Below are 24,874 nucleotides of genomic sequence, written 5' to 3'. Positions count from 1 at the left end.
AGACAATCCTAAGTCAAAAGGACAAAGCTGGAGGCGTCACGCTACCTGACTTCAAACTATACTACAAGGCTACAGTAACCAAAACAGCATGGTACTGGTACCACAACAGAGATATAGACCAATGGAACAGAACAGAGTCCTCAGAAATAATACCACACATCTACAGCCATCTGATCTTTGACAAACCTGAGAGAAACAAGAAATGGGGAAAGGATTCCCTATTTAATAAATGGTGCTGGGAAAATTGGCTAGCCATAAGTAGAAAGCTGAAACTGGATCCTTTCCTTACCCCTTATACGAAAATTAATTCAAGATGGATTAGAGACTTAAATGTTAGACCTAATACCATAAAAACCCTAGAAGAAAATCTAGGTAGTACCATTCAGGACATAGGCATGGGCAAGGACTTCATGTCTAAAACACCAAAAGCAACGGCAGCAAAAGCAAAAATTGACACATGGGATCTAATTAAACTAAAGAGCTTTTGCACAGCTAAAGAAACTACCATCAGAGTGAACAGGCAACCTACAGAATGGGAGAAAATTTTTGCAACCTACTCATCTGACAAAGGGCTAATATCCAGAATCTACAAAGAACTCAAACAAATATACAAGAAAAAAACAAACAACCCCATCAAAAAGTGGGGAAAGGATATGAACAGACATTTCTCAAAAGAAGACATCCATACCGCCAACAGACACATGAAAAAATGCTCATCATCACTGGCCATCAGAGAAATGCAAATCAAAACCACAATGAGATACCATCTCACACCAGTTAGAATGGCAATCATTAAGAAGTCAGGAAACAACAGGTGTTGGAGAGGATGTGGAGAAATAGGAACACTTTTACACTGTTGGTGGGATTGTAAACTAGTTCAACCATTATGGAAAACAGTATGGCGATTCCTCAAGGATCTAGAACTAGATGTACCATATGACCCAGCCATCCCACTACTGGGTATATACCCAAAGGATTATAAATTACTCTACTATAAAGACACATGCACACGTATGTTTATTGCGGCACTATTCACAATAGCAAAGACTTGGAATCAACCCAAATGTCCATCTGTGACAGACTGGATTAAGAAAATGTGGCACATATACACCATGGAATACTATGCAGCCATAAAAAAGGATGAGTTTGCATCCTTTGTAGGGACATGGATGCAGCTGGAAACCATCATTCTCAGCAAACTATCACAAGAAGAGAAAACAAACACCGCATGTTCTCACTCATAGGTGGGAACTGAACAATGAGATCACTTGGACTCGGGAAGGGGAACATCACACACTGGGGCCTATCATGGGGAGGGGGGAGGAGGGAGGGATTGCATTGGGGAGTTATACATGATATAAACGTCATGCACATGTACCCTAGAACTTAAAGTATAATAATAAAAAAAAAAAAAAAAAAAAAAAACAAAGACATGAAGCCTCACATGAGCCTCCTTGAAGCCTGTGGTCAAAATCTCACCTGATAAGGTGCTCCCATGAGAAGCATAAGGGCTGAAAGCAACACAGCATTGGATGGGGAAAAATATTGGGCAGAAGTAAGTCTGATTTTTACTGGTTCTGTTATCTACTTCCTGGATTATCCGAAGCAAATAACTAAGAGTCCCTGGACTCACTCTTCTAGTTGGATTTCTTTTCTTTTTTTGTTTATTTGTTGGGGGGTTGCTTATCTGTAATGTGAAATAAGTAATTTTCTGTGACATCACTGTGATAAGTAATTTTCTTTTGACTTTTTGGACCAAAAAGAGTATTTTTATGGTTTATACATATAAAGTGAAACCCATCATTGGATTAGTTTATGCTAAGCTAGAAACACATTTTCACTTGGTTCTCAAATAGTGAAATTATAAGTTCTGGCCAGGTTTGCAAGCAAAATCATCGTGTTAACTGTGCATATTACAGCCAATGCCACACCTATTCCTGTAATTCATTAATAGCTAAGACAATGGAGGAAGGAAGGAGCAAACCAAAAACTTGCTTTATAAACAAGTCATGCCAAACCAGTCTCCTTTCTTTGTGTTAGTACACGGATAAACAGTGTTGTCAATACAGAATCTTTGCCAAATGGATATTTTAATTTCAAACACAAAATTCAATAGCTTGTACTATTATGGACTAGATAAATAAATGCAGGCAGGATGATAATGTAAACCAAAAGTGCTCTGTAATTGTTCCAGTCTTGTTTGGCTTTTTATTTTCTCTATGGTAAGGTTGAAGTCATAAAAGATGTACCTATCAAATCTTTAGAGAACAAAAAAAGACTGTAAGGGATACTTGCTATGTTGGACAACATCATCAAGATTCAAGGAACTTAATAGGATGGAAGATATGCTAAAATAAATCAGATGAATTTTAACAGGGATAGAGTCCCATCATTTAGGTTCAATACATACAACATACACACTGCACATATATATATAAGAAAGAAGGGACATTAGTTTTTAGTAGTTCTGGCCCTGGTCTTATCTGACTAAAATTCTGGATGAACTACCAGTGTAGCATGACTGCCAAAAATATAAACGCAATGGCAGCTAACACATGGATTCATGTGTCAGGTACTCTTCTGAATTACTCATGAGCATGATTTTATTTATTCCAGTTATCATTGTTTTATAGATTAATAAACTGATGTAGAGAAAGGGTAACTTCTCCCGAGGCAGAGTCAGGATGATGAAGGCAGTGTCTGTCCCCAGAGCCCACATTTGGATTTCCTGCTTACACAGGCCTTTCAGCTCCAGGGGAGTTCCTGCCCACTGTTCTCTGAGCTGGAGTCTGGTTCTCTGTTCCCTGTACTTTTTAAGATGGACAGGGAAAAAAGACACCATAAACATCAAGAGGCAAAGTTGTAGGAAACAGAGATGCTTGCCTGGAGGGGAAAAGCTTGGGGAAGTCATGAGAGGTGTTATCAGATATCTAGACTAGAACTTGTCAAGGAAAAGGTTCCACTTCTTTATGTATTCCCATAGGGCATGGAAGCCACAGGGCGCCAAAATTTAACCCAATATATGTTCTCACCACACAAATGATCCCAACTAGCATGTGCTGCCTTGTGAGATAGTGAGCATCTCATCTGTGGAAATTATCAAGAGGAAGCCAGATTAAGGAGCAGTGCTAAGCAGCACTGGGGGCAACCACACAGCTCCTAGAGTGCCTTCTGAGATGCAAAGGTTTCAATAACCAAGGAAAAGCTTGAAGTAGAAAGACTGTCTTTGTGAGCTACTTCACTCCCTCCACTCAACACACACACACACACCACACACACACACACACACACACACTTTCCTCTGTCTCTATCTGTATCCCTATATGGTAGCAATTGTACTGGGTTTGCAGCTAATAGATCTGAATTCTTACTAACATTTTACTTAAACATCTCTGCCCCCTTAATTTCTCTTTCTGTAAATAAGAAAAAGGGGAGGAATTTGAAAAGATGGATAGAAGGAAGAAGGAAGGAGGGAAGGAAGGAAGGAGGAAGGAAGGAAGGAAGGAAGGAAGGAAGGAAGGAAGGAAGGAAGGAAGAATATAAGAAAAATAAATCTGGTCATGTTTCTCTCTTTATACTTCTCAAGACTTTTGTGAGACCACAATGAGATAATATATTAGTAAGACTTTTGAGGAAGAGAAATAGACATTTGAAGTATTCTGTAAATTCATACTGTTGAAGGATTTTTTGTTTGCAGCAGTTTGGCTGCATGTCCTGTGTGACTCCTAGGTCATGGGTTTGTTCCATATGAATGGGTTAATTACATCCTGTCCTCTGACCACATGCTCTGTGCCCAAGTCAAACTTGGCACGTGGTGAATGGCTGTTCTGTGCCAGGGATTGTGGGAAAGAGTGAGAAGAACTCAATACAAAACTGTCTCCACCAACAAGAAACAGGTCAAAATGAAATTTTTAATCACCGTGCATAGTGACATCATCTCAGTACATAAAGAACTGCTCTTTTAATAATGGAAAACTTTTCTGCAAGTGGGGAGATTTAACATTTAGATGTTATATACATATACATACACATGTGTGTGTCATACAAAAATCTCAAGACGTAGAAATAAAAAAAAAATAGATACCAAGGCCAATTACTCAGTTTTTAATGCATTCCCAGACAATGAAATGTATAAACCTTTATTACTGGTCATCAATATCTAGCATCTACCTTTTTTACTCACCAAATAGAAATAAAGCTATAGAAATCATAGGCGATTATACAATAAAACAATACAAGAGTCTTCTAAACAATTTTAAAACGCAATTTTCAACTTAACTAATCAAATACTACCATTTGCACATCTGGAATGAAAACATAAACCAGTTCATTATAAATATAATAACCTCAAGAAGTTGGATATTATATGTATAAGTAAGATAACAGATGTGGTATAAATTTAGAAATTGGAAGTGGGGTGCTTTATTTTTCAATTTCCCTAGATTTACATTAAGGAAGTACAAACCTTGAAATCATAACTGTAATATAGAAGTTAAAAAGTATTCAGTTCTTTAGCTAAGAATTGGCTTGGAGGGGGAAAGCCTTACATATAGCTCAAAAGGCAAACTAAGGAGAAATAATATATCAACTAGAGTTGGGGTAAAAATATCAAGAATAACAAAACATATTGAAGGAATTAATTAAATTGACAAAACCTCAATTAAAATGGGAGTTTTTAATCTTGAAAGCTTCTCATACTGCAGATTACACCGATTTTTAAAGATAGCTTGAACATTATTCTAGAAATATTTTGTATTTCCTCTGCAATTACTTGGAAAGTTACAAATATTTAGAACAAAGGGCTAAATACCCTAGTTTACACCTACAATGGGAAGCTTTTGGGGGCCGTGGGGGAAATGGCTAGCAGTCCACCAACAGTTTCCCTTCTTTTCTTCCTGGGCATGGAGCTAGGTTACATTTCTCAGCTTCTGTTGCAACTAGATGTGGCCATGTGACCAGACTGTCGCCAATGAGCAGAGCTGATGAGAGCAATTTTCACCTCACATGCTTACGAGGGCATTCTTGGCTCTGGACTTCTGCTCCTCACCCTTCTTCCAAGCTCCTAACCCTTCCTTCCAGTGACCAGAACTGGGAAACTCTGTGCAGAACTACCTGATGCAGATGGCAGGATTACCGTCAGCCAAGTTCCTGATGAAGTGGACAGATCTGCCCCATCCACCCAAATCTCTCACCTTGGAACTATCATGTATGAGAGAAATAAACATTTTTGTTTTTTTAAGCTATCTTAGTATTGGGTCTCTTGCTATAGCAGCTTAGCATTTTGGAAAACTTAAACTTTTCCAAAAGAAATTTACCTAATTAACCCACAAGTTTTCAGAATTATTTTCATTATTTTCATGCACACAAAAACGTTGGGCTTTGGGGAGAGACTTGGTTTAAATATTTTTATGAAATTTACTGGCATTGAAAAAGAACTTATAAAATGTTATGTTTCTATGATAACTCTAAATGTTAACTAGATTCATTTTAGATTTTGTTTTATTCCTATTATGTTCATTTCATTAATCATACAAATGTGAGCTTTTATAAAAGCAGAGTAAATTATCTGAGTTCTGAGAATTTGAATGAGAATTCTCATCACAGGAATGCTGTCATCAACTTGGAAAAAATTCCTGCCTTTTCCTGAGTTATTTTTATATACAAATTGTTTTAACAGGTATCTAGAAAAAAATGAAGCTTACTGAGAAAAAAAAAGAAGAAGAAGGGTTTACATCGTAAGCCTGAGATTGTTATTCTTAGAAGACCTGTTTACAAGTTGGGTCCTTAGCTCTTACCTGGCAAATAGAATTTCAGGAGACTTCTCACGAGTCCTAACTAATGATTGTCTCACTGCGCCTAAACTACTTATAAAATAATGTGGTTTATGCTAATATCTGCTTTCCATCCGGGAGTCTGGAATCTTAATATATGCTATGCAAAGGGTGCCTATCGACCAGCCCCCAGTAAAATCCTTGGGCATTGAATCTTTACTAGGCTTTCCTGATAGACATTTCACACATGGCATCACAAGTTGATGCTGGAGGAATTACAGGGAGAGGACTCTTGGAAGCTTGAACTTGGTTTCTTTTGAATTTTGCCCCATGAACCTTTTCCCCATACTAATTTTGTTTTGTATTTTTTCAATGTAAAAAACCATATTTTGAGTCCTGTGAGTCCTCCTAGTGGATCGCCAAACCTAGAGGCAGTCTTGGGGACCCCTTACACTCTTATCAAATAGGATTTGAAGTAGAAATAGCTCATGGCAAACTAAGAGAAATGGAACTATCTTAACCATCGTGGAAAGCTGGGCACAAGGTATAAAATTATTGAGTATCAGAAAGAATTTATTAGGCATAAAGTTTTTCAAAAGGAATAAAACATTCCAAGATGGAAAGCACTGTCACAAAATAATACCATTAGATATTTACATGGGACCTCCAATGTCCTTGATCTCAATAGCCCTCTGAGGTGGGCAGGTCATGAGTTACCTTCATCTCCATTTCCAGAGCAAGGGGCTTAGATGCAGACTTGCCCAAGGCCATATAGCCAGGGTGTGTAGAGCAGATAAGAGACACAGGCCTTTTGAAGTCTAATCACCTCCTAGTTCTCCCCAGCCAGCTTTTGTAACCTGTTTCTGAGAGCCCAGAAGCCTGAGGAGGTGCTTCAGAGATTAGCAGTACAGTACGAGGGAATGGAGAATCCACGTGGGAAGGCTCCAAGTGGCTCCACAATTACCCACTTTATATATAGGAATTTTGCTTACATTTGTGTAAAGACAAGAATTCCACATTTTTTTGTTAGAATACCATTGAATTATATACTTTGGTTCTTTGTAAGTAAAAGTCTAAAATGCTACAAATTCAGGTTTTTAAGTTTTTTACCTTTTTGCTTTTTAAAAAAGCTTTTGCTTTAGGTTCAGGGGTACATGTGCAGGTTTGTTATATAGGTAAACTCGTGTCACGGGGCTTGTTGCGCAGATTGTTTCATCACCCAGGAACTAAACCTAGTAGTTACCTTTTCTTCTTCTCTCCCTCCTCCCACCCTCCACTCTCAAGTAGGCCCCAGTGTCTGTTGTTTCTTTCTTTGCGTCCATGAGTATCCCACCCACAGGGTGGCTCACAGATTTTCACAAATAACTCTAAGGTGGATTCTCGCTAAATCAATAGGAATCATGCATGGGCACATTTTTTTCTGCTCTTTACATCATTCACCTAGTTAGTTCCTTTGCTATGTCCTACATCTGAAACTCCTCTCTGGATTCCTCATTGTTTTTCTCTCTGACCCCCTTGGTGCTTCTGTTTTTTTCATACACACTAAATCTAAACCTGAAATAGCAACAAGATCTGCCCAGATTACATTGTACCTAGGTCACTAAAGGATCAAGGAAGATTAGCTATAACAAATTTACTCTCAGCTCTCAGCCTTCTACAGACACTGTTTATCAGTCATTCCTACTAAATCTATTGACTGATATAGAGAACATAGCCCTTGGAGCCACAGAGACCTCAAATTCAATTCTTAATTTTACCACTTTCTTGCTCTGTGACCTTAGGCAAGTCAATTAACCTTTATAAGACTGAATATATCTGCAAAGTGGCAATAATAGCACCTACCTCGATGAGGCTGAAATTCCAAAACAGCATCATTTCAAGTTCATGATTATTTAATAGCCCCTATGCCAACTACTCATACTAGAAAACCACAGGAGTCACTGCTATATTTACTTAGCCCTAACCAAAACCGTAATGTAGTCAAGCCTTCCCCGGCTTTGGAAATTTTTCCTAGAAGCCTAGACAAAACAACAACAACAACAACAACAACAACAACAACAAAAGCACTGTGATTATTCCCAGTTTTTATTTGGCTATATAAAAACAGCTCTGGTCTGCAGCTCCCAATGAGACCAATGCAGAGGCGGGTGATTTCTGCATGTCCAACTGAGGTACCAGGTTCATCTCATTGAGGCTGGTTAGACAGTGGGTGCCACCCACGGAGGGCGAGCCAGAGCTGGGGGGGATGTTGCCTCACCCAGAAACAGCAAGGAGTTGAGGAATTCCCTCCCTTAGCCAAGGGAAGTCATGAGGGACCCTGCCATGAGGGATGGTACATTCCAGTCCAGATACTACACTTTTCCCATGGTCTTCTCAATCCACAGACCAGCAGATTCCCTCCGGTGCCTACACCACCAGGGCCCTCAGTCTCAAGCACAAACTGGGCAGACACCGAGCTAGCTGCAGGAGTTTTTTTCGTACCCCAGTGGCACCTGAAAAACCAGCGAGACGGAACTCTTCACTCCCCTGGAAACAGGGCTGAATCCAGGGAGTCAAGTAGTTTTGCTCAGTGGATCCAACCCCTACAGAGCCCAGCAAGCTAAGATCCACTGGCTTGAAGTTCTCACTGCCAGCACAGCAGTCTGAAGTCAACCTGGGATGCTCGAGCTTGGTGGGTGGAGGGACTTCCGCCATTTCTGGGACTTGAGTAGTTTGTTTCACCCTCACAGTGTAAACAAAGCCGCCAGGAAGTTCGGACTGGGCGGACCCCATCACAGTGCCACAAAGCAGCTGTAGCCAGACTACCTCTCTAGATTCCTCCTCTCTGGGCAGGGCATCTCTAAAAGAGAGGCAGCAGCCCCAGTCAGATAAAACCCCCATCTCCTTGGGACAGATAACCTGGGGGAAGGGGCGGCTGTGGGCACAGCTTCAGCAGACTTAAACGTTCCTGCCTACTGGCTCTGAAGAGAGCAGCTGATAACCCAGCACAGAGCTCGAGCTCTGCTAATGGACAGATCCTGCTCAGGTGGTTCCCGGATCCCCATGCCTCCTGACAGGAAGACACCTCCCACCGGGGGTCGACAGACACCTCATATAGGAGAGCTCTGGCTGGCATCTAGCATGTGCCCCTCTGGGACGAAGCTTCCAGAGGAAGGAGCAGGCAGCAATCTTTGCTGTGCTGTAGCCTCTGCTGGTAAGACTCAGTCAAACAGGGTCTGGAGTGGACCCCCAGTGAACTCCAGCAGACCTGCAGCACAGGGGCATGGCTGTTAGAAGGAAAGCTAACAAACAGAATGCAACAGCACCAATATCAACAAAAAGGAAGACCAAGCAAAAACTCCATCCAAAGGTCACCAACAGAAAAAGAGCAAAGGTAGATAAATCCATGAAGATGAGGAAAAACCAGCACAAAAAGGCTGAAAATTCCAAAAACCAGAATGTCTTTTCCCCTCCAAAGTATCACAACTCCTTGTCAGCAAGGGAACAAAACTGGACGGAGAATGAGTTTGACAAACTGACAGAAGTAGGCTTCAGAAGGTGAGTAATAACAAACTTCTCCGAGCTAAAGGAGCATGTTCTAACCCAATGTAAGGAAGCTAAGGACCTTGAAAAAAGGTTAGAGGAATTTCTAACTGAATAACCAGTTTAGAGAAGAACATAAATGACCTGATGGAGCTGAAAAACACAGCACGAGAATTTCTTGAAGTATACACAAGTATCAATAGCTCAATCTATCAGGTGGAAGAAAGGATATCAGAGATTTAAGATCAACTTAATGAAATACAGTGTGAAGACAAGATTAGAGAAAAAAGAATAAAAAGGAACCAAAAAAGCCTCCAAGAAATATGGGATTATGTGAAAAGACCAAACCTATAATTGATTAATGTACCTGAAAGTGATGGGGAGAAAGGAACCAAGTTGGAAAACACACTTCAGGATATTATCCCGTAGAACTTCCCCAACATAGCAAGACAGGCCAAAATTCAATTTCAGGAAATACAGAGAACACCACAAAGGTATTTCTCAAGAATAGCAACCCCAAGACACATAATCATCAGATTCACCAAGATTGAAATGAAGGAAAAAAGTTAAGGGCAGTGAGAGAGAAAGGTCAGGTTACCCACAAAGGGAAACCCATCAAAGTAACAGCGGATTTCTCTGCAGAAACCCTACAAGCCAGAAGAGAGTGGGGGCCAATATTCAACATTCTTAAAAAAAGAATTTTCAACCCAGAATTTCATATCCAGCCAAACTAAGCTTCATAAGCAAAGGAGAAATAAAATCCTTTACACACAAGCAAATGCTGAGGGATTTTTGTCACCACCAGGCCTACCTTACAAGAACTCCTGAAGGAAGCACTAAATATAGGAAGAACTGGTACCAGCCACTGCAAAAACAAACCAAATTGTAAAGACCATCGATGCTATGAAGAAACTGCATCAACTAACGGGCAAATAACCAGCTAGCATCATAATGACAGGATCAAATTCACACATAACAATATTAACCTTAAGTGCAAATGGGGTAAATGCCCCAATTAAAAGGTATAGACTGGTGATTCGATAAAGAGTCGAGACCCATCAGTGTGCCATATTAAGGAGACCCATCTCATGTGCAAAGACACACATAGGCTCAGAATAAAGGGATGGAGGAAGATTTACCATGCAAATGGAAAGCAAAAAGAAAATAGCAGGGGTTGCAATCCTAGCCTCTGATGAAACGGACTTTAAACCAACAAAGAACAAAAAAGACAACAAAGGGCCTTACATAATGGTAAAAGGATCAATGCAACAATAAGAGCTAACTATCCTAAATATATATACATACAATACAGGAGCACCCAGATTCATAAAGCAAATCCTTAGAGACCTACAAAGAGACTTAGACTCCCACAGAGTAATAGTGGGAGACTTTAACACCCAACTGTCAGTACTAAACAGATCAACGAGACAGAAAATTAACAAGGATATTCACTACTTGAACTCAGTTCTGGACCAACCAGACCTAATAGACATCTGCAGAACTCTCCACCCCTAATCAACATAATATACATTCTTCTCAGTACGACATCGCACTTATTCTAAAATCATCCACATAACTGGAGGTAAAACACTCCTCAGCAAATGCAAAAGAATGGAAATCATAACAAATAGTCTCTCAGCCCACAGTGCAATCAAATTAGAACTGAGAATTAAGAAACTCACTCAAAACTGCACAACTGCATGGAAACTGAACAACCTGCTCCGGAATGACTACTGGTTAAATAACAAAATTAAGGCAGAAATAAATAAGTTCTTTGAAACCAATGAGAACAAAATTACAATGCACCAGAATCTCTGGGACACAGCTAGAGCACTGTTTAGTGGGAAATTTACAGAACTAAACGTCCACAGGAGAAAGCAGGAAAGATCTAAAATCAAAAACCTAACATCATAATTAAAAGAACTAGAGAAGCAAGAGTAAACAAATTCAAATGCTATCAGAAGGCAAGAAATAACTAAGATCAGAGCAGAACTAAAGGAGATAGAGTCACGAAAAACCCTTCAAAAAATCAATGAATCCAGGAGCTGGTTTTCAGAAAAGATTAACAAAGTAGATAGACCACTAACCAGACTAATAAAGAAGAAAAGAGAGAAGAATCAAATAGACACAATAAAAATAATAAAGGGGATATCACCACTCATCCCACAGAAATACAAACTACTGCCAGAGAATACTATAAACACCTCTCTGCAAATAAACTAGAAAATCTAGAAGAAACTGATACATTTCTGGACACATAAACCCTCCCAAGACTAAATCAGGAAGAAATCAAATCCCTGAATAGACCAATAACAAGTTCTGAAATTGAGGTGGTAATTAATAGCCTACCAATAAAAAGAAGCCCAGGACCAGGCAGATTCACAGCCGACTTCTACCAAAGGTACAAAGAGGCGCTGGTACTATTCCTTCTGAAACTATTCCAAACAATAGAAAATAGAAAAAGACAGACTCCTCCCTAACTCATTTTATGAGGCCACCATCATCCTGATACCAAAACCTGGCAGAGACCCCATGGAAAAAACAAAATTTCAGGCCAATATCCCTGATGAACATCAATGCAAAAATCATCAATAAAATACTGGCAAACCGAATTCAGCATCACATCAAAAAGCTTATCCACCATGATCAAGTCAGCTTCATCCCTGGGGTGCAAGGCCGGTTCAACATATGCAAATCAATAAATGTAATCTGTCACATAAACTGGACCAATGACAAAAACCACATGATTACCTGAATAGATACTGAAACGGCCTTCGATAAAATTCAACACTCCTCCATGCTAAAAATAATCAATAAACGAGATATTGATGGAATATATCTCAAAATAATAAGAGCTATTTATGACAAACCCACAGCCAATATCATACTGAATGGGAAAAAGCTGGAAGAATTCCCTATAAAAAGTAGCACAAGAAAAGGATGTCCTTTCTCACCACTCCCATTCAACATAGTACTGGAAGTTCTGGTCAGGGCAATCTGGCAAGAAAAGAAATAAAGGGTATTCAAATAGGAAAAGAGGAAGTCAAATTATCTCTGTTTGCAGATGACATGATTGTCTGTTTAGAAAATCTCATCATCTTAGCCCACAAACTCCTTAAGCTGATAAGCAACTTCAGCAAAGTCTCAGGATACAAAATCAATGTGCAAAAATCACAGGCATTCCTATATACCAATAATAGACAAACAGAGATGCAAATCACGAGTGAACTCCCATTCACAATTGCTACAAAGATAATAAAATACCTAGGAATACAACTTACAAGGGATGTGAAGGACCTCTTCAAGGGGAACAGCAAACCACTGCTGAAGGAAATAAGAGAGGACACAAACAAATAGAAAAACATTCTATGCTCATTGATAGGAAGAATCAGTATTGTGAAAATGGCCATACTGCCCAAAGTAATTTATAGATTCAATGCTATCCCCATCAAGCTACCATTGACTTTCTTCAAAGAATTCAAAAAAGCCATTTTAAATTTCATATGGGACCAAAAAACAGCCCATATAGCCGAGGCAATTCTAAGCAAAAAGAACAAAGCTGGAGGGTTCATGCTACCTGACTTCAAACTATCCTACAAGGCTACAGTAACCAAAACAGCATGGTACTGGTACCAAAACAGATATATAGACTAATGGAACAGAACAGAGTCCTCAGAAATAACACCGCACAGTTTACAACCATCTGATCTTTGACAAACCTGATAAAAACAAGCATTGCAGAAAGGATTCCCTATTTCATAAATGGTGTTGGGAAAACTGGCTAGCCATATGCAGAAAACTGAAATTGGACCCCTTCCTTACACCTTATACAAAAATTAACTCAATATGAATTAAAGATTTAAACGTAAGACCTAAAACGATAAAAACCCTAGAAGAAAACCTAGGCAATACCATTCAGGACATAGGCATGAGCAAGGACTTCATGGCTAAAACACAAGAAGCAATGGCAATAAAAGCCAAAATTGACAAATTGGATTTAATTAAACTAAAGATCGTCTGCACAGCAAAAGAAACTATCATCAGAGTGAACAGGAAACCTACAGAATAGGAGAAAATTTTTGCAATCTATGCATCTGACAAAAGGCAAATATCCAGAATCTACGAAGAACTTAAACAAATTTACAAGAAAAAAGATAACCCCATCAAAAAGTGGGCAAAGGATATGAACAGACACTTCTCAAAAGAAGACATTTATGCAGTCAACAAACATATGATAAAAATCTCTTCATCACTGGTCATTAGAGAAATGCAAATCAAAACTACAATGAGATACCATCTCACGCCAGTTAGAATGGCAATCATTAAAAAGTTAGAAAACAACAGATGCTGGAGAGGACGTGGAGAAATAGGAATGCTTTTACACTGTTGGTGGGAGTGTAAATTAGCTCAACCATTGTGGAAGACAATGTGGTGATTCAGGATCAAGGATCTAGAACCAGAAATACCATTTGACCCAGAAATCCCATTCCTGAATACATACACAAAGGATCAAGGATCTAGAACCAGAAGTACCATTTGAGCCTGCAATCCCATTACTGGGTACATACCAAAGGATTACAAATCATTCTACTCTAAAGACACATGCACACATTTGTTTACTGCAGCACTATTCACAATACCAAAGACTTGGAACCAACCCAAATGCCCATCAATGTTAGACTGGATAAAGAAAATGTGGCACATATACACCATGGAATACTATGCAGCTATTAAAAAGGATGAGTACCTGTCCTTTGCAGGGACATGGATGAAGCTGGAAATCATCATTCTCAGCAAATGAACGCAGGAACAGAAAACCAAACACTACATGTTCTCACTCATAAGAGGGAGTTGAACAATGAGGACATACGGGCACCAGGAGGGGAACATCACACACTGGGGCCTGTCATGGGGAGGGAGGGAAGGGGATGGATAGCATTAGGACAAATACCTAATGTAGATGATGTGTTGACGGGTGCAGCAAAACACCATGGCACATATATATCCATGTAACAAAACTGTATGTTCTGCACATGTATCCCAGAACTTAAACTATAATATAAAAAATGGCATTATTAAAATCATCTAATTAAAAACCTAAAGTCAAACAAACAAACAAACAAACAAAAACACTGTAAGTGTTTAAGTTGCTTTGTTTACTATACTCACCAAGGAAAGGGAAAGATTTAGCTTCCTAAGACAATGTATGCAGAATTCTGAGAGTGCCAGGGCTGGTCTGAGAAATTTTTAGGGTAAAGCTATTAATCAGAAAAGAAATGAGAAGTAAGACAATGACTCACAGATTAGAGCCATTGGGTGCTCCCAGTGAGTACTAAACTCATTTAGGCAGCTGGAGCCAGTGGGAAAAGGGAAGCACTGAGGTTAGGTCATCAAGAAGAGAGAAGAGAAGGATGATCTTTTCTCTTTTAGATTCCGATACACAAAGATAAAACCTATAGATGCAAGTTTTGGCCTGAAGCTTGAAGAGAAGGCATCAAATGGTGCCCACATGTCACATTTCTTTACATCATGCTCCAAATGCCAATCTTTCTAAATGTGAAATATAAAGGTAGGTAATAAGCATTTAATTAAATATTTATGTTGTAATAGAGGCTTTAAGGAAACTGAATACTCAAATATAAAAATGTGAATGTCATTTGGTCTCCAATGTAGTGTCTATGAGGTCCGAACCAACCTGTGCAACTTGCTCACTTAACCTTAATTGAATGGTATCAGACATCATGGCACACTTTATTCCAGTTTGAACACCATTATAACAGCTTATCTCTAAATCCACTAGATCAATAACTTGCCTAACCAATACATGGCAAGAACTCCAAATAATTCCCCAAAGGGAGATTGTTTACTGTCATTCCTGCAACTTGTCTGTGCTCTGCCTTTTCTCTGCTCATCTTACAATCCTTCTGTCTGCACTCTGCTCGCCAATTCAAAACCATTTGCTCTACCAGTCAATGTGTGACTCAGGCCATTTAAATATGCTTGGTATGAAATGACTCTTGTCTACTGCTGCCCCTACCCCACTGGTTACTTTATTCATTGTTACTGATCACTAGAATTCCTCACTATCTCATCTACTTTCAGGAAAGACTGTCCTTTATTACCTGATGTCCAGATACTGAAACCAATGTATATCTTATATTTTACTGTTTTTTTTTTGTTGTTGTTGTTGTTGTTATTGTTTCAAGTGGTAGGGTAAGTTTGGTAACTGTTACTCCATCTTGGGGAAAAGCAGTAGTCTCAAATTTATAAAATTTAACAGAAAAATCAGAAAATAGAAGATTATGCTTGTGAATTACCTTTAGGAATATAAATTATAACTAGATTCCTTATGTTCAAAAAGTTAAGTAGAGATATGGAATATATTATATATTATATTTTATATATATATATATATATATTTTTTTTTTTTTTTTTTGAGACAGAGTCTTGTTCTGTTGCCCAGGTTGGAGTGCAGTGACGCGATCTCGGCTTACTGCAAGCTCTACCTCCTGGGTTCACACCATTCTCCTGGCTCAGCCTCCCGAGTAGCTGGGACTACAGGTGCCCACCACCACGCCCAGCTAATTGTTTGTATTTTTAGTAGAGATGGGGTTTCACCACATTAGCCAGGATGGTCTCGATTTCCTGACCTCATGATCCACCTGCCTCGGCCTCCCAAAGTGCTGGGATTACAGGCATGAGCCACTGCACCTGACCGGAAGACATATTTTTTAAAAACCCAAATTGAGCTTCCACAGAAAAAAAATACAATGTCTGAAAAAAAAAATTCTGAATGAGATTAGTGGCAGATTACGTATTGCAAAAGAAACTGTTGGTGACTTAAAAACATAGCCAATAGCAATAATCCACAAATAAAACATAGAGAGAAAAATAAAAATTTTTAAATGACAAGAGAATCCTATAAGGGGAGAAGGTGGGAGTTTAAAAAATATTTTAAGAAGTAATGACTGAAAAATCTCCAAATTTGATGAAAACTATAAACCCATAGATTCAAGAAGTTCAATGAACTACAACCACAAAAACCGTGAAGAAAACTACACCAAGGCGCATCATAATCAAATTGCTGAGAGTCGTGATAAAGAGAAAATAGTAAAAGTAGCCAAACAAGGGAAAAATGAAACATTATGTACAAATAAATTAAGCTAAGAATGACAACATATTTCTTGTCAGAAAAAAAATGTAAGTGCAAAGAAGCCAATGAAGTAATATGTTGAAGGTACTAAAAAAAAAAAAAAAGAAAAACCCTGATGACCTATGATTCTATACCCAGCAACAATATCTTTTCAAAGTTAAGGTATAAAATAAGGACATGTTTAGACATACAAAACCTGAAAGAATTAATCAATAGCAGACCCACACTAAAAGACATGTTAAAGGAATTCCTTTGGGAACAAGGAAAATGATTTAAGATAGAGATACGAATCAAAGGAATGAAAAGTATCAAAAATGGTAACTATATGTGTAAATATATGAGATTTTTTTTCTTAATTTTTAGCTTTATATCGAAGTGCTTAAGAACAAAGAATATTACCAGAGATCAAAAGGGCAATTTTATGATGCAGAGCTGAAAAATTTCACCACTCCTTCTTTCAGTAATTATTTTTAAGTGGACTGAAAGTCAGGAAGGATATGATGGACTTGAACAACACTATTGACCTATGAAGCAAACTGACCTAACTGACATTTATAGAACACTCCACCGCTCCACCTAATAACAGAATACAGATTATTTTCATGTGTGTACAGATCATTTCTCAAGATAAATCAAATTTTGGTCATAAAATAAGTCTCAATAATTTTAAAAGGATTCAAGTCATACAAAACGTATTCTATGACCACAATGAAATTAAATTAGAAATCAATAACAGAAAGATCCTTGAGAAGTCCCCCAAAATTTAGAACTTAGATAATACAGTTTTAAATAACTCTCTGGTCAAGGAAGAAATAAAATTGTAAATTTAATTATTTAAGAAAGACTTGTGAAATTAAAAACACAGCACATCAAAATTTGTAACAGAAGTTTATTAATTTATAAAGAAATGTCTCAGATCAATGACCTCAAATTCTATTTTCAGTATAGTTGTAGCAAGTTAATAACTTCTAAATTGAAGGAGCAATATATAATAACCTGAGCAAATTAATCATTTTAAAACATCAGCACCTTCATCCACTTCCAAATTGCAAAAACTTGAGAAAGAAGAATGCTGCACTTAGATAACCCAAGCAGGACCCTGGAAAACAAGCAATGACACAGTCAGTACCTGTCAGGCTTCCCAAGCTTTAATGAGAAAACGGGTCTTCCCTCTTTCTTGGCCCATACAGTCATGCATCCACTGTCAGTCCTCACTCAGCTACTTTGTTAGCCTTTGTCAAGTACCCATTCCATGGTCCTGGATTAGGTGCTTAGGGTGCAAAGATGGATGGACACAGCCCCAAAGACAGACTGTTCAAATAGGGTGATGAGTGTTATGCTGTAGGATGGACAGCCCAGAGAGGACAGATATCTTGCCTTGGTCAACAAAGGCACTTCAACTGACACTGGAAGGATACAAAGCAGCTAAGCAGGTGAAAGAAGGGGTATAGGAATTGTAAAACAGGGAACTGCATGTGCAAAGGCCTAAGGGTCATATAGAGAGAGCACGGTGTACCCAGAGACTACAAGCCATCTGGAATGCAGAATGCACGAAATGACAATGTGCGCATAGCAAAGGGCCAGGCTGCTATATGCTGCATCAGCCCTGGGGGAAAAAAATCAAGTAATCCTTCCTATCTGCCATGTCTTGGATACCTACTGTACACGAGGGATTATAATAAGCATTTTATAAATATTGTCTTAGTTAATCCTCACCAAATCCTAAATGGTTAAGTAGGATTTCTTTCTCTGTATTGCATTTTAATTACGAAACTAATATATGCTTGTTGCAACAAGTCAAATTTTCCCTACAATCATAACCCTCAGCAAAAGTAGTAATGTGGTTTATATTCTTCCTCATACTTCTCAATGCTCACACAGCAAATATAAATGTACAAACAAATATATGTATATATAAATTAGTTTATACTATACACATTCTTTGTCAACAACTTTTAAAATATAGCCACATATACAGACATCCTTTCAGGTCAGTATGTACAGAGATAAATCCTCATTTAAACATTCTGAATGTATCAGAATTCATTCCACCATTCCTCTACTAGTGAACATTCAGGTTTTTTTTTCCCCCTCTACAACAAACAATGCTGAAATAAACACATCTTTGTGAATATATCCTTAGGTACCGACGCTTTCATTTTTGTAGGATAGACTCCCCCGAAGTAGGCACACACATTAAAAATTTTAGAGACACTGTAACGCTAAATTATTATGTTCTTTACACCTATTCATTTTTATACCTCTGCAAAGTTGCAGAAAATAAATTGTTTTTCCCGGCAACTCTTTGAGCCTTGTGGAGAATGATGAGGTCCTCATTCAGGTTTTTTTTTTTTATGGTCAATCTGAAGGTTTTAGCCTGAATTTTACACACCTGAACAATGAGACAAAAAGAATAGTGAATGATAAAACATCTCTTTATACCCACATCCCTTCGCTTACTGCTGAGGGACTCCTTGCTTGCTGCTTGGGCTGAGCAGGTGCTAGGCCATCAGGCTGCCAGATTCTAGGTGGAGAAGTCATCAAATTATAAATGAACGCCTGTTATCATGGTCACATGACCCTTCTGACTGAGCCAATCAAGTCAAAATGTATTGCCATAACTACAGCTTCATTTTTAGACATATAAACCGACATATCCTTAAAACTATTTGCTACATCATATATTTTTTGCGTCTGTTATTTCTAACTAGGTTTGGAGTATACGGCAGAAATGGCATTTTAAAAAAGACAAAGACAAAAGGGAAAAATTCTGACGTCCAAAGCTAAAGCATAAACCTTGTTTTAAAACGAAGCAATTTGTTTTCCTTATTTTAACGCAACTGCATGAGTTTTTGACTAGCAGATGAGGACAAACTTAAAGGACCTGAGTTTCAAATATTTAGTAGCATTGTTACTGCAGGGCTTTAAGAAGTTCCCTGTTGTCTTGCGTAACTTTTGGGCAGTGTCAGAAGCATGTGCTAAAGGTACTCCTTCTACTGGGCCTTTGTCTGCACCATTTCCAATTCCACCTTGATATCACATTACCTTTCAATGTAACTGACTTTTGAATCAGCTCCACGTTAGTGCTACATTTCCTCCATGTGCCCAAACTTTCAATTCTCCCCCCTTCATATCTTACCAAAATGTACTCTTGAGGAAAACTGCCCACGTATTCTATCTCGTGTGGCCAAGTTTAGGGAGCTCATGAGACTTAATATCCTATAAGTGGTGCGAAATGGCATCTAAACAAAGGAACAAATAATAATAACAATAATAATAAATGTTTAGCATTTCACAGTTACAAATATAACATATTTAATACTATAACATATAAATATGAATAATGTTATAATATATAAATAATAACATACACAATAGTAAATGTTTCAGTGCCACAGTTGAGAACTGTGGAACTCTAAACATGAGCAAACAGGAGAGGTGTGAGTGGTGGCTGTGGCATCAAGACAGCCACTTCTTCTGCATTAGCATAAAGCCATTCCTAGAATGAGAAACACTCTTTCATGAATCACCACATTACACTTGGACAAATCAATCCTCACCTTGCTAAAAAATAAAATAAAATAAAAAGTCACTGTGGCACTATCTTGCTTAACCCCCGTAGTTGACTCTGCATCCCACTGGGACAAAACCTAAGCCCCAACCTTTAGCTCCCATCATGGCGCCCACTTGTGCTCCTAGGAAGGAGCATCTGGTGCCTTTTCCTCTGTGGCCTGGCACACACTTCCCCACCTTACTCAGTGGTAAAATTCTATTCATTCATCTTTATACTTGGCTCAGTGAGCACCTGTTCTGCCAATCCTTCCTTAGTCTCCCCTCCAAGCTCCCTCACTCTGACCTCTACTCTCAGTGCTGCCAGATCATGTTGTCATGATGTCTTCCTGTCTGGGCTCTCCCAGCACTGCTGTGCTCCTGGAGAGCAGGGACCGTGTCTCTTTCATGACTGTAGCTCTCAGGGGCCCAGCAAGCAGCCCTCAATAAACACTTTTTTAATGTACTTAGTTTCTCCAAAGTGACCAAGGGAGGACCAAGGATCCCAGTCTTACAGACTCACACTTTGTTCTCAAATTCCCCAAAGTGACACTTTGGAATGAGTATCAGTCTCCTGAAGCCCCATCTGAGAGTGGAGCCTTTAATGTGTTTTCAGTTTCCTGTACACCTCCCAACCTACCCAGGAAAGTCAGTCATTTTCCTGCCTGGTGTGCTTAACAACCACCACTGTGTAACACAAAGGATACGAACACGGGCTCTGGAGTCAGACTGTCTGGACTCACAGCCTCGCTCGCTGCTCATGAGCTCACTGTGTGGTCTTGTACAAATTACTAAACTTTTCTGAGCCTTGGTTTCCTCATCTGAAAAATGGGTATAACGATGGAGCTGCTGGGGGGATTAAATTATTATATAAAATGGTTAAAGTGGTGTTGGGCACATGATACTTCACGAAATGTTAGCCATTATTATAATTATTAAATCTGAAATCATTTGATGTCCTTGAACATTATTCAAATTTATATATATGCAAATCCCCCTAATGTATGCTCACTGATGCCAACATTAATCATATCAGAATTTGCTCCATAAGCATATTTCGAGCATAGGCTAACGTGTTTGTATGCACAGGACTTCAACAGCTCCCGTTTCACAAACTAGAAGTAAGAATGTTTTTCAGTGAACTTTGCCCTGGCAGTTAACAAATGATAAGAAAGTTCATTCAGCGGGATTTTACAGGCAGCTAAATTGCCCCAAGTTTAGACTACCTGAAGCTGTTACAGCAAAGCTCACCCTGGCAGCTGGGGCACCAAATCCATGACCTCTGCTAGTTAATATGAAGTGGGGAGGGGGCCGAAGGAAGAGGAGACTCGCATGAAGAGAGAATGTGAAATGAAATAGCAAGTGGTCCTCTGACTTTCTGAGGATTCTCTCGGGAAAAACATACCAGCCTGTGAAACAGGAGCTTTAAGAAGAGTTGCCTGTTTACTTTTCCCCATTCATTTTTTTTTTGTATATATAATTTCTGCAGCATTATTCAGTCATCATTTAAGATTATTACCACAGCTTGCTAACAAGCCAAACTGCACTCAAAAGCATCTCAGAAGAGGAACTCACTTTTCTCTCACAACAAAAGTGTTTTCCAGTTTACACCAAAACCAATATATCAAAAGAACCATTTCTCCATATATCATGGAATTAACTGGTCAGCAGTGCATGACAAAATGCAAGTTTCCCTCAGATTCTGTGGTCATTTTACAGACCCAATTTACCAAAGACTTGACACTTTTTCACAAATTAACTTCAGTCTGCCCAAAGTGTATCCGAAGCTCTATTTAAAACAGACATCTTTTACTTTTGCATTACTTTTATGTGATTCTAGTTTCAATCAGCCAACCCACTGTCAAAAGTATTAACTACATTCTAACTTCACTGTTAGAATAAAATGGAGAATGCATTCTACTCCAAACTAAAGGTTAAACTTAGCATTTAATTATCTTTAGCTCCAGGATTATTCAAGGGAGTTCCAAGAGGAACAAGAATATAATAAAGTAGTAATATTCCAAGTTCGATAGTGGTTTTGGACTGAATTGTTTTTCTCCCAAACTCATTTGTTGAAGCCCTAACCCCCAGTAACTCAGAATGTGACTGTCTTTGAAGATGTAGCCTTAGAGAGGTAATTAAGTTAAAACTATGCCATTAGGATGGGTCCTAATCCAACCTGAATGATGTCCTTATAAGAAAAGGAAATTAGAATACAAAAAGAGACACCAAGGACATGCAGGCACAGAGGAAAGACCACGTGAAGAGGCAGAAAGAGGGTGGTCATCTGCAAGCCAAGAAGCAAGGCCTCAGAGAAAACCAACCCTGCTGTCACCTTGATCTTTGACTTCCAGCCTCCAGAACTGTGAGATGATAAATTTCTGTTGTTTAAGCCACTCACAACAACCCAATATGTTGTTATGGCAGCCCTAGCAAATTAATAAAATAGTCTAAGAATTCAGGTGTGAATTCAAAATACTCTATGGAATAGGAAATAATTCAGAATACTCTATGAAGTAGGAAACCAAATTCCTAAACTTTGTGCCATATTCCAAGAGATCATCATAAGGAAAATTAAATACTCCTCATTGGTCCTTCTTCCTTTGTCCACTCACCCAGACCTCTTAGGCTACATGGAGCAGTTGCTGAAACTCCATCCTCTTCTGCTCTTCCCAGATGTGATCTCTAGGGTCCAGCTGTTTTTCTCCCTCAATCCTTCTCAGTGGTATATCAGAATCACTGGAGAGCTTGTGAAAACAGAGCATTGGGCCCCACTCCCAGAGTTTCTGATCCAATAGGTCTGAGATGGGGCCCACAAATTTACACTTCCAAAATAGTGCAAATGATACTGATGCTTTGAGAACCACTGTATCATATACCAGGTTGCCAGCAATCCCTACCCTCAGCCATACCTGCAACCAAAAACAGTGCCATACACCCTTAGGGCCCTGCTTGGGTTTGGCAGGCTAAGCTTATAAATTAATTTATGCCAATGTAGAGCAATATATTACCCCTTACAGGGTATTTGATTTTATAGAGTCATTTAGAGAGAGTATTAATGATGGCTATAAATACCTTGCTATAAGTCATAAGTAAACTGTATTCTTGAGGGCAAGCCAATTGCTATGATAAGTAACCCCCACTCCCAGTGGCTTAACTCAGTAAGCATTTATGTCTCACTGACAATCTAATGCAGATTGTGTGGTGGAATGGTTACTGTGTGTGTGTGTGCTCCAGGCAGCTGTTCAGGGACCCAGGGTTCTTTCATCTAGTGGATCTTGTATTTGGCAAGCAGATGAGGGAAGAGCATAGGATCTGTGGGAATTTCTTAGAAGGTAGGCTTTTCACGCACATTCCACATCCCCTTTATTTCCACCCATATTTCACTGGACAGAACTCAGTCGTATAATCACCTTACTATGAGGAACAATGAGAAATATAGTCTAGCTGAGAGGAAAAAGTATAAAGTTTATTGAACAACCAATCAGTCCCTGCCACATGAGCTTTCCATGGACCCTGAAATCATGAAGCCGAGGCAATTTCAAAAGGCCAGCCAAGCAGACTTAGGTCACTTGCCATTCTTGGAGAGCTGTGCCACTATGCTAATTGTCCTTTATAGTGCCTAGCCATAAAACAGGTGTTTTAGTATCCATGCAATCTCAGCTGAATTAAAAAAAAAAAAAAAAAAAAAACAGTCTTGGGCTAAGCATGTCAAAATGGTCAATAATCATGTATCTAAACCAGTTAATATGTAAGCAAGAAACTGCTGAAGAAAAAGACAAATCAGAGGAGATATGTTCCTGCATATCTGCCAGGAACAGAGTTATATATCATACACAAATTTTATCACTTAGCCTTGATGACCCTAAAAAATGTGTGTTGTTATTCTGACTTTACAAATGAAGAAAGGAAGGCTCAGTGGAGGTGAGTAAGTTGACCCAGAAAGACTAAGTTGGGTCAAGATTTGAACCTAAGACTGTCCTACTGCAGTGTTCAGCCCACTTTTTGTCTTTACCATACTGCCTCAACTTTGGCAATACAAGTTGTTTACCTTTTAATTGGTTAACTTAAATCAACTAAATCTATCACAGATTATTATTTGGTTCCCAGAAAAAAACCTGTTGACTGCCCTCTTCACTCCTAAGTCACCAGCTTTAGAAAGAGAGTACTCCACTTTACTCTCACCAGATGGGTCCTTGCACACCTTGGCCTCCCTGAACCTCAGTAACCTCATCCATAAAATGGGAATCATCTCACTGCCTTGTGAAGATACATGAAATAATGCATGTCAGAGCACCTGGGACCTCATTTCTTGGCAAGTGCCAGTTTCTTCTTGACTCTCCCATGTGATGTTGGCAGGAGGCGTCGGCTGCTGTGAACTGACATGGACAAGGGAGAGGGGCTGGATAAGGAGAGGCATGAGTACCCTCAGATAATGTTATGAGCCTATGCCAAGTGCTTTGTGCACACGGGCACTTTGTAAGTGTGTGGAGGTGGTGAGGTGATGGTGATGCCAAGGAAACCAAGTGTAATACATGGGAGTGCAAAGCATATTCCAAGTTTTGTCCTGGCTCTTCCAGCCCTTCTTGATGACCAAGTACTGGCCAGGATCATGCTGAGAACAGAGCCAGACCCAAGATATCCAGATCCCTCTGCTTCCCATGGTGGACTCCTGCAGGACCACATTCAGGGCAAACAGAACCACACAGTGGGACCCATCTATCCCTCCTACCCTATCACTCATCCCTCCCTACAGCATTGCTCAGGGATTTCCTCCAGCCACCTTGTAAAGCCTCTACCCACCCTTAGGCTATCCTTCCAAACCCATGTGGCAACCAGAAGCCATCTTTCTGCCTTCTGTGCTGCCAGGGTCCTCTGA

This window comes from Trachypithecus francoisi, unplaced genomic scaffold (genome assembly GCF_009764315.1).
Source record: "Trachypithecus francoisi isolate TF-2019V2 unplaced genomic scaffold, Tfra_2.0 Lachesis_group13, whole genome shotgun sequence".
NCBI classification, from domain to species: Eukaryota; Metazoa; Chordata; class Mammalia; order Primates; family Cercopithecidae; genus Trachypithecus; species Trachypithecus francoisi.
The sequence above is the reverse complement of the archived record's forward strand: the minus strand, read 5'-3'. Positions refer to the sequence as shown.